This window comes from Ahaetulla prasina, chromosome 3, assembly GCF_028640845.1.
Source record: "Ahaetulla prasina isolate Xishuangbanna chromosome 3, ASM2864084v1, whole genome shotgun sequence".
Classification (NCBI taxonomy): domain Eukaryota; kingdom Metazoa; phylum Chordata; class Lepidosauria; order Squamata; family Colubridae; genus Ahaetulla; species Ahaetulla prasina.
In genome coordinates this window covers 48,536,334-48,547,839 of record NC_080541.1, presented here as the reverse complement: position 1 = coordinate 48,547,839, position 11,506 = coordinate 48,536,334, and positions in this window count along the sequence as shown.

Here is an 11,506-nt window from a genome sequence, read left to right as displayed (position 1 = left end):
TGTGTCTTCATCCCACAGAAAATAATTCAAGTGCCCAGTCAGAAACATCACAGAGGTCTAAATATGCTAGCTATGCAACAATCTTAATAAAACACACCCAAATCTAAATCAACCAATCCAAATAATAGATCCAGTTCAAGTTTATGGAGCATAAAATTAATTACTGGGAAAGCGACTATTCCTGATATATGCAGTTGGGTGTGGAGCAAAAAAAAAAAAAAAGGAAAACACTTTGCTAGGAGAAGAAAGATAAAGTCAGCTAGAATAATACTTCTATAAAATGTATTATTTGACTCAGTGGTAAGATTCAAGTAATTTAACAACCGGTTTTCTGCCCTAATAATTTCTTCCAACAACCAGTTGGAAGTTCAGAAAGTTAACAACTGGTTCTCTCGAAGTGGTGTGAACTGGCTGAATCCCACCACTGATTTGACTGTGCCCTAAAACAGGATGAAATGTTTCTCCATCAAGAAGCAAAAATATTTTTTTCCAAATTCTATATATACTGGATGACCATTAGAGGGCAACAAAGCCTTTCTATCTTTCAGCTGATCCCTGAGGATTCTCTTGATTTCTGCAATTCAGATCTGGCAGTCCTTCTGCAGAACAGTGTTCTCAACTTTAACAATTTTAAGATGGGTAGACTTCAGCTCCCAGAATTTCCCAGTCAGTCAGGAAAAGCAAAGCTCACTTATTGTTGACAGTATCCCATATTTCACTATATATTTTAATGAAAATACCTGCATAACAAATCTCAACAGAACTATATGCCACGTGGATTGTCTCCATGATGATCTATTTTTAATGTTTGATTTCAAGTCTTGTAGAAATCGCTTTCAAACCATAGCTGACTTTAAACTGCAAAACATTTCAGATGTCCATACCCATTTATAATCGGGAAGAATAACCACGCACAAAAGCACCAATCAAGGCTACAAAATCCAGAGGACCGCTAAATAGACTTTTCAAATTAAAGGGTTTTCGTAGCTTTTTCCTCTCCTCCATTGGCCGTAGGGATTTCTGCAGCCCAGATGCCTTAGTGTTACCCAGCACGAACATGTAAGTTACGTACTTGAGCAGAGGTCTCCAACCTTAGCAACTTTAAGACTTGTGGACTTCAACTCCCAGAATACCTCAGCCAGCAAAGATGGCTGAGGAATTCTGGGAGTTGGAGTCCACAAGTCTTAAAGTTGCCAAGGTTGGAGAGCCCTGTACTTGAGAACGTGAAAAGCGTTTCTTCTGCTCTTTAACATGCTGCTGCAAAGTGGGCCATCGCATTTAATTTCAAAGGAAATGGACCACAAGGATTTTCTGAAAATACTTAGCAGATGATATGGGCGCAGTTCTACACCCCCAGTGTGGTGTCTCCAGATGTGTTGGAGCGGGGGGGGGGGCGATTCCCAGGCTGGGAATTCTGTGGACCTGCAGTTCAACAGATGTGGATGACCTGCTCAGAGGAAGAGGTTCCGTCCCACAGCCACTCCTTAAACCAGTTCTGCCATTTTCCTCCTCCATTACGTCCTTTCTTTTCCAAGCCTTGTTTTTATCGTTCGCCCCAACCCCCCCCCCCAAAAAAAAAGCAAGTCGAAAGCCTGTCCTAACTACGCAAACCTACGGAAGCTCCCAGGCAACCCCTCGGTATTTTCTCGCCTCGACTCCACTTGCCTGCTCGTTATCGCTGCTTCTTTCGCTTTGCATCGCTCGTCCCATAGCAGCTCCCGGTCACTCTCAGACTCAGTTTGTACCGGAGGAGGGAAAAACAAGCACAACAAAAAACAGGCACAATCAGGGCTTCAAATAAAAAACAGCCTTAGCGACCATGGCTGAAGAGTATAGAAGAAAGGGGAGGAGACACCCACGATACTCTAAAGCAGGGGTCTCCAACCTTGGCAGCCTTAAGCCTGGCGAACTTCAACTCCCAGAAGTCCCCAGCCAGCTTTGCTGCCTGGGGACTTCTGGGAGTTGAAGTTCGCCAGGCTTAAGGCTGCCAAGGTTGGAGACCCCTGCTCTAAAGATCGAGGGTTGGTCCTTTACACCTCAGTCTTCCTGATCCACTCTGAAGATTTGGGTTGTTTTTTTTTAGTCAGAAAATAAAACACCCACTGAATGTTAAGGAAATTCCTTCCTAAATTTCCTTAACACTCTCATGAAAAATGCCTGAAGAAAATCCGTTCAGGTTACGCTGGTTATAGAAGCGTTCTTGCGACACCAGCTCTCAGAGAAAAGGCCAAGGGCGTTCAGGAGCCGAACCAGAACTCGTCTGGCACGAGCCTCTATGTAATATAGTGGCTACAGGAAGCATCTCAATGCATTACAGCTGAATCAGCATTGAAGTAAAATCAGTTACTTTAAGAATAGTAACCTTCTTGGTAGTATTTGTATTAAGTTCCTAACACCCCAGAATCCTCCAGATGAAGATAGAATGACTCCCAATGCCCATTTCACAATTGTGGGATTATTCTGAAGTAGAATTAGAGGGAATATGCTGTTTCATAAAAGCCAATATGTTTATTGAATTTTATTTTTCAATTTATTATGTGCCATCAAGTTGTTTTCAGTTCTTAGGGGCCACGTAGATTTTCTCCATGATGATCTATTCTTTCACATCTTCCAACAGTGCATTCATCATCACTGTAACTGAACCCATCCAAGAATGCTGCTGGTCATCCTTTTCCCCCCTTTAGATTCCACCTTCCCCAGCATTAGAGACCTCCCTAGGAAGCTAGTCCTAATGTCCAAAATAGGATCATTTTATCCTGGTCATTTGTGCCTTGAGTCAAAAGTCTGGATCGATTGGTTTGATGATCCATCAGTTTGGGGTTTTTTTTTGTTTTTTGTTTGGCTGTCCATAGTATTCGGGGAGGGGCATGATGGCTGAGTGGTTAAAGACACTGAGTTTGACAGCTGGAAAGCTAATGGTCTGGGTTCAAGACCTGAGAGTCTTGTGATGTGATGACCTCCTGTTCCTGCCCCAACTCCTGCCATCCAGCAGTTCAAAAGATTAAGAAACAAAAGTGAGTACCACCCCTAAAGTCAGACCCAACCTTTTTAGTATTCCCAGGAGTCTTCTCCAACACCAAAGTTCAAAGGCATCTACATTTCCTATCCTGCTTCTTTAATTTTCAACTTTTGCATCCATAGAATGTCACAAAGAATACTTTGGCTTGTGCATAAAAAAAAGACAAAGCTTCAAATAATCAGAAATCCTGGTAAAATCTATATTTTGGGAAATGGGTCAGCCAATTATGTTAAACAGTTTGCCAATAATTTTCACCATTGGTGAAATATTGATAGCATGTATGAGGCCTGATGATTACATTTGGAAGGGTACTTTGGAGTGTGAATGCAACACTTTTTTGTGACTCATGCAAACGTCTGTATTTGTTTACCAGATCTGACAGCAGATCTGGAATGAAATTCTCTTTATAACAACTATATGATCCTGCAGAACAACATGATTTGCATTTATGATTTGTACAGATACTCCTTGACTTATGACTACAATTGAGCTCGAAATTTCTCTTGCTAAGAAAAACATTTGTTAAATGAATTTTGTCGCATTTTATGACCTTTTTTCCCTTGTTTTTTGATGTTAATTTAGTTCTCTTGTTGCAGATGTTAAATTAGTAATACGGTTGTTAAGTGAATTTGGCTTCTCCATTGACTTTCCTTATAAGAAGGTCGCAAAAGTGGATCCAGGACATTGCAACCATCATAAATATGAACCATTTGCCATCTATCTGAATTTTGATCATGTGACTAAGGAGACACTGAAATAGTCATAAGTATGGAAAATGGTCATAAGTCCCTTTTTTCAGTGGCATTAGAATGATCACTCAAATGAACTGTTGTAAGTCGAGGATTACCTGTAATGAATTGCAGCCATCTGCTGCATTCATATTCCTATTCTTCTGAATTAATTCTTACAAGAAAATCTTCAAAAAAACCAATATACCAATATTTTTGAAACACTAAAAAGCCAATCAAAAGGAAGAAACTTTAAATAATCAGGCTGCTCATATAATCCTTAATAAAATCTAGATTTTTCTGGAATCTTCAGAGAGAGATGTGCTTTCTGTGATAAATTTTAGTACCTATTGCTTTAAAGCCTTCTAATTCTATTTTATTGGTAAGTTAACTGTGTGCCAGAATAAACATTTATTTTTATTTGATTTGACTGATTGTGAACTAGTGTTCTTATCTTGTCATGGGGTGAGTATTGTTACATGATGAATAGAAGTACAACTTTGAAAAAATATTTTAAAATAAATGTATGTATTCATCTGTAATACAGACAATAATAATCTCCAAATTAGAAAAGGAAGTAAATTCCATTTAATTTAGTTCAGTTATTTCATCTTCAGTTTCTCCATTTCTATCATTTATTTTAGGTTGTTTGTTTGTTCGTTAGCTAGTCCTCCTCCATCTGAGTGACTGCCTCAGATAACAGTTATTCACAATGATGACAATGATTGAAATGTAACTTTGCAACTAGTCCTTGCATTTACAACCTTTGCAGATCTATAAAGGAAAGGAAAAGAAAACTGAAATAAAATCATAAGCACAGTCACGATTTCACTTAGTGACCACTTTGCCTAATAACTGAGTTGCCAGTCCTAATTGTGATCATTAACCAAGGACAACTTGTATGTAGAAACTTAAGAGTCCTAGTTCTGTTTATGTAGTAAATTCCATACTTCTTAAGGATGTCTTTTAATCATTTTACGCTGTGCATTGTCATGAAAGTGAGGATGCATTCTCATTCTATTCTTAAGTAATGTCATTTATTTCAATAGAACTAACTGTTAAATGGAAATAGATCAGGTTCTGTGACTTTTGCACCATTTCAACATTGTAAGATAGAAAGCAAAATGGATTCATTTTAAATTCAAGGAAAGAATACTTTCTAATACTTTCTAATACTTGGTTAATTTTATAATTTTGATAATTTTATATTGCTCAACCAGTTTACTCATTAGGTCATCATTTTGGAGGTATTTTCTCACCCAAACAGAAAAACAGAAGGAACTGTATGGATAAAAAAAAGCAGTGGGAGCAGGAGTGACTTCGAATTTTCTATTGACTTTGGGGGATATTTCCAAAATGATGATCCAATGAGCAACGGATGATGTAGTACATCATAAAATTCTCCATTGGCTTTACGTGTGGGAAGCTGGCAGAGAACATTGGAAATCATGATCACATGACCACAGTTAACTATGGTAATGATGCAGGACCACAACTTTGCGAACAAAACTTCTGTGTGACTATTCTTGACATTTCAATTACACAGGAATAATGGATTCTGAGCATTCTTTAAGTTATTGTATTTAAGGTACCTTGATTCAAAATTCTTTGCACTATGATGCACTTTTTGGGGTTAATTGAAGATTAGAAACAGATAAACAGTTTTAGTAGTATACAGATGTCAAGTTCCAATTCATATTGTGTTTGAAAAGGTTGGTTTCAGTTGCCAAGAATATGATAATGGGAGTTGATGAGAGAAGTCTCTATTCTTCTCTCTTTTTCTTTGATTTAATCCTCATTTTTTAAGTGGATTGTGTTTTGCCAAATTTGTGCTTGGGTGTTCCTATTCACTTTGTTCTGTTTTTATTCACACCACTTCCTAAAGGATTAATAATTATCTGTCTTTCTGCTCCCATTTAGAAACTACAAATCACAATTGTACAGTTAGGGTTGTACCTAATAGGTCAGAAGCAATTTCTCAAGTCTTGAATTAATCAAGAACTCTCCAAAAGATTGGTGAGTTCTAGCCATTGAATGCCAACTGCCCATTTTCTACCTACATGATTATTGCTGCCACTAAGATCAGTAAACTTCTACTTACTGAGCAAGGACAGTCAGCTTCATGCCCTGTGTGATTACCTCCTACTGCAACACACACATTCAAACACCATTCATTCTGTTTGGCATAGCCATAAAACTTACTGTTCCGGATTACACCTCTTCATGTTATTTGAATAAATAGATACATAATGGCTGGTTGTGATCATTAGTTTCCTCTTGACTTAGCTAAATACCTGAGTATCAAATTAGTCATCACGATTATTAAACATTTACAAAGTTTACCATACTAATTTAATGGAAGGAGGAAATAAAAGGTAAGGAAAGAAAGTCATAGGAAAATGTCTGTGAAGATGTACGTAAGGTGAAGTGCTGCCATTTCTGTATTCTGATTTTAAGTTTTCATTTCATACTGCAAAGTCATCAACATCTCAGAGGCAGGATCAGGTAGATTAGGAGTTCTGCAGAAAGCAAAAACTAGTGGGCTGGTTTGTTACAATTGGCAAACTGCAGACTCATTATGCTCCTTTTTCATTCTGTGCCTCTTCCCTTTTGTTTGTAGAGACTAAGGGAGATGACATGGACAGAAATATGTAAGAACTATTGTCTAGACAAAGAGGGATGAAATATTCTTTAAGTCTGGGGAAACAAAATAATAGTTGGAAGGCAGAGGCCTCCCTGAGTCACTATGGTAAAAGAAAAGGTAAAAATATAGCACAATCAGACTTGTAAGATTTTACTATTATAGTAAATGAAGTGTGGTTTTAGACTTCCATTGGAATTAATTTTCTGGACCTGATCTACCTGTTGGGTCTGACACCTTTAAAATTTTATTTTGTATTACAACACAATGATTAATACTCATCCCTCTCATTAATCGTATACTCCACTTCTCCATATATGCAACAACCATTTATTTATTTTTCATCTTCTATATATGTCTCTAGTTAGATACTAAGTTTCTTCTTTAGTTTGCACTATGTTATCAAAAACAAAACATGAAGTAGACAAGTAGATATTGACATGGTATTCATACATAATTCCAGTCATCATCCAATTAATTTCTTTTGTTTCCTATGGTTCTTCCAACTCTCTTTAAACCTTAGCTTTTTTTTTTCCACATGGGAAGACTATGTTATTTCCATTGATTAAAATATTCTAACTCTGTAGTATTCAACCTCTGTCATCTCTCAACACACATTTTATAGTTGGGACTTCTGGGTCACAAAGCCAGAAATCCCATGACATCCTATACATGTTGTATTCTGTCATCCGGGTTAATAAACAGCAGGTCTTACATTTTCTTTCTCAGCCTTGGCATCTTTAACATGTGTGGTCTTCAGCTCTAGAATTCCCCATCCAGCATCTTAAAAGTTGCCAACACTGTTCTATATAACACCCTTCCAAAGTATCTTTTGAATATTATATGCTTCAGTTCATAATTCTGTTTATAATAATTACTTGCTTTAGTTCAGATCAGCGTGTAGGCAGAAGAGTACACTATCAGAGAAGAAATATCTCTTTATATTATTATTTCTCCCACATCTTAAAGGTGTGTGCTGATGTTTTTCTTCATAACAGCTATGAAAGATAAAGACAAAATTGCTACTTTTATGAGTCAGAGCATACTTTTCATACAATGAAAAGCAATTATTTTCAGTTACATCACTTCTATTATCATTAATATGATAGGAAAAGGAAAGAGAACCTTTTAAAAATGATTAGTTAAATTAGATTCCATTCTCATTTTGAATGGCATCATATTTTAAACTAATTTGTGAAAAATATATATAAAAAGCCTGGCTATATAATAAATGGCTTACCTGAAATAAATGACTTGCATTGAAGGTTTGAGTCTTCTAGACGTAGAAGATTCTGTAATTAATTATTTTCATGGATGCAGATAATCGAATCCAGTAAACTGTTAGCCTGGCCTTTTCTCCCTGAATTGAGGTTAATATATTTCTTTTAGCCATACTGCATAGTTGAGGGACTTCAAGTATATTATACACTTTTAAAAGAATGAATAGGGAATAGTCAACAAGTAGTGTTTTTGGTTGGAGACAATAAAAGAACCAAGCCTTGAGACTCACAGAACTCTGGTGAAGAAACTCCTGAGCTATAAAGTTTGAGGTCTGATATTGAAGGAAGCCAACTGTCAGATAGTGGTAAAGCTTTACATAATGGTGCATTCTGCAGAAATGTTCCTTCTGATGAAACATTAGCACATATTTTTTAAACAACTGAATCATGCTAAAACTTAAATATGATAATGAGAAACTGGAAAACAGAAGAAGTTACTACAAACAATTGGCTGGGGTTTAGGACTTTTCGCCTCTGACCCTTGGCCGTGCCTGCTTCTCTGCCAGGCTTCCATCTTGGGGGATTCTCCTCTAGCTTTTCTCATCAGCTGACATGCCCCATTCATTTGCCCCAAGCCAATCGGCCCTGGCCCCTTGCCCCACACACTTCGGCACAGCCCATTCAACACCACACTGTTCATCCTGGGCTTTTCATCTCCTGGGGCAATTAGTCGCCAGCCAATCAGCTAGTTGCCAATGCTGGCAGCCAGAAGTGCAGGGGTGAGGGTTGGGGGAGTTGCTGCTCAGGCGCTTGTTAGGAGAAGCAAGGGGAGGGATGGAAGGGAAGAGCAGGAATGGGGGTACTGATAGCAAGCTGGCTTCATCCAAAGGAGTTTTTGTTTCAGGTGGGTATCCTAGCCTTAGAAAGAGAGAGGGAAGGAGGGAGAGAAGAGAGAGAGAGAGAGAGAGAGAAGGGAGACAAGAAAGAAAGAGAGAGAGAGAGAGAAAGGGAGAGGGTTGGAAAGGAGGGAGAGAAAAAGGAGAGGAAGGAAGGACCACGAACCCTGGCACTAGACACAGCTTCAGTGGATGCTTTGAAACAGCACAACAAGGGCAGGAAGGGATTCTAGCCGATTGACTGGCAGCTAACTGTCTCAGGAGGCGAAAAGCCCGGGATGGACAGTGTGGTGCCGAATGGGCCATGCCGAAGTGTGAGATGGAGGGGCTGTGGCCGATTAGCCAGGGTGAATGAGAGGGAGTGTGTCAGCCAACGAGAAAAGCTAGAGGAGAATCCCCGGAGACAGAAGCCTGGTGGAGAAGCAAGTGCAGCCAAGGGTGGAGGCAAAAAGTCCCATTCCGATTGGCTGGAATCAAAATAAATAATACCTGGTTTGAACAAAATTTGCTAAAAACCAAGGAAAACCATTACTTAACTAAGCGTATTTAGCCTAAAATCTGAATGTGTAGGCGTTCCCTTCTTTCACTGAAAAAAGATGTGTCTGTGAGTTTCAGAACTGATTGGATAAAATACCCTCTAAATTGTTATCCTTTAGTAGCAAAACAAGGATAGAAAAATATTGATTTCTGTAAAAGGTGTACTTTTCTAGTTAACAAGTCAAATGGAATTCTGCTAGTACTGTCAGCTCTTCAAGGTAACCAATGTCAGGAAGCAGCCTAATAATTGCTACTTTAGAATTTTTTATTTTTTTTTTATTGGCCAAGTGTGATTGGACACACAAGGAATTTGTCTTGGTGTTATTGTTGCAAGGTACAATAACAAAGTCTTGAAAGCCCGCCAGAATTTCCTTCTGCCCTTTTTACACCAGACAGAATCAAGGCATGGTTATTTTGAATTTCTTTCTGACGCCTTCTTCTTTCCCAGGATCAACTTATCTTTTATCTTCCATTGCTTGTTTCTGCATGCCTTCTTAAAGGTTATCTCTGTCTTCCTCTAAAGAAGATCTATAGTCCTCCCACTTCTCTTTCCTCCAGGTTATGTCTTCAAAGATGTTTTGTGCTACCATTCCGAGATTAAGTAACCCTGGGCAAAAACAGCCCTTCTGGTAAGAGGACATTGTCCCTGTCCTAAAATGCGATTATCACTAATTTTTCAAAGAATTAGTCAAAGATTGTACTTAAAATTTAACTACCTGTCTTTCAAAACTATCGTTATAATATCTTCTTGAATCTCCTTGGAATCTGTATCTGTTCATTAGCCAAAGGTTGCATGAGTTCCACTTTGCTAATTGCCATCTTATTTTTTTTCCTCTCTTTGTCCAACTTCCTCACAACTGATCTCCTGTCAGCTTCTTAGTTCATTTCACCTGCCCTTTCCTAACAGTAACCATGCTACAGACCTTCTAAAAGATTACAAAAGAATCTTTTGTAAGTGTCATTCATTGTCATTACCCACTAAGCCACCGCTGAACTTGTCGATCGAAAAGTTGGCAGGTCAGTGGTTCTAATCCCTAGTGCCGCATAATGGGGTGAGTTCATGTTACTTGTCCCAGCTTCTGCCAATCTAGCAGTTCGAAAGCAAATAAAAAATGGAAGTAGAAAAATAGGGAGCACCTTTGGTGGGAAGTAACAGTGTTCCGTGTGCCTTTGGCATTGAGTCATGCCGGCCACATGACAACCGAGATGTCTTTGGACAGCGCTGGCTCTTCAGCTTTGAAACGGAGATGAGCACCGCCCCCTAGAATCGGGAACGACTAGCACATATGTGCGAGGGGAACCTTTACCTTTACCTTTAAGATAGTTGCACATTTTCCCATTGCCTTGTAAGTAGTCTACAGTATACGATAAAGAAGAAATGATTATTAACTGACAGTGTATAAAGAATGTATCTATACATTATACATTTCTTTATGAGTGAATAAATAAATCTATAAATAAAACATGGGCTTCTTTATAAGCACATAAAGAAATTTAAGTGAAAAATTAAAAAAAGATTCTCTCTTATGAAGTCAGATAATCCTGTTCAGAAGTATGATTCAGTTCCTAAAGTAATTCAGAAGGGCCAAAAGGGACACAAATAAGTATCAAATGTTTGTGAAATGTGCTAACTTCTGGAGAGGAAGATAGAGTTACTGAGTAATTTCTGGATGCTGTGGGTAGAAGCAAGAATAATAGCAGAAGATATAAAATGAATTAGGCTTGTGAAAGGTGAAATAAAGAAGACCGTCCACTAATACCTGCCAATCTCGTAGGTTGGTACCCTCCAGATTGCTTTGATTAAACAATGCCATCTATCAGGATTTCAGAAGTCCACCTTATGTAATGGAACGAGGGAAAGCTCTTGGGTGACTAGGTGAAGAGAAACTGCCAAGAGAATGGTCAGATAAAAGACAACATAGCCTGCAGCCAGTGGTGGGTTTCAAATTTTTTTACTACCAGTTCTGTGGGTAAGGCTTGGTGGGTGTGGCATGGCTTGGTGGGCATGGCAGGGGAAGGATATTGTAAAATCTCAATTCCCACTCCAATCCAGGGGAAGGATACTGTAAAATCTCCATTCCCACCCCAATGCAGGGGAAGGTTACAGCAAAATCCCCATTTCTCCCCAATCAGCTGGGACTCGGGAGGCAGAGAATAGATGGAGGTGGCACTAGTTAGAGGTGGTATTTACCAGTTCTCTGAACTACTCAAAATTTCCACTACCTATTCTCCAGAACTGGTCAGACCCTGCTAAAACCCACCTCTGCCTGCAGCTGGATAATGGGCAGAACAAGAGGATCAGAGGAGACATTCCCTAGTTTCTCAGGCTGTAGAGGAAATGAGATGAGAGGAAGAGAAATGTACCTTAAGATTTGCATGATTCTGTCAGTGTAGCCTTATAATAAAGTAGTATCAGCTCATGTAGTAATGTTTCATATCTGGTTTGCCATGCTAGGCTATCCCAA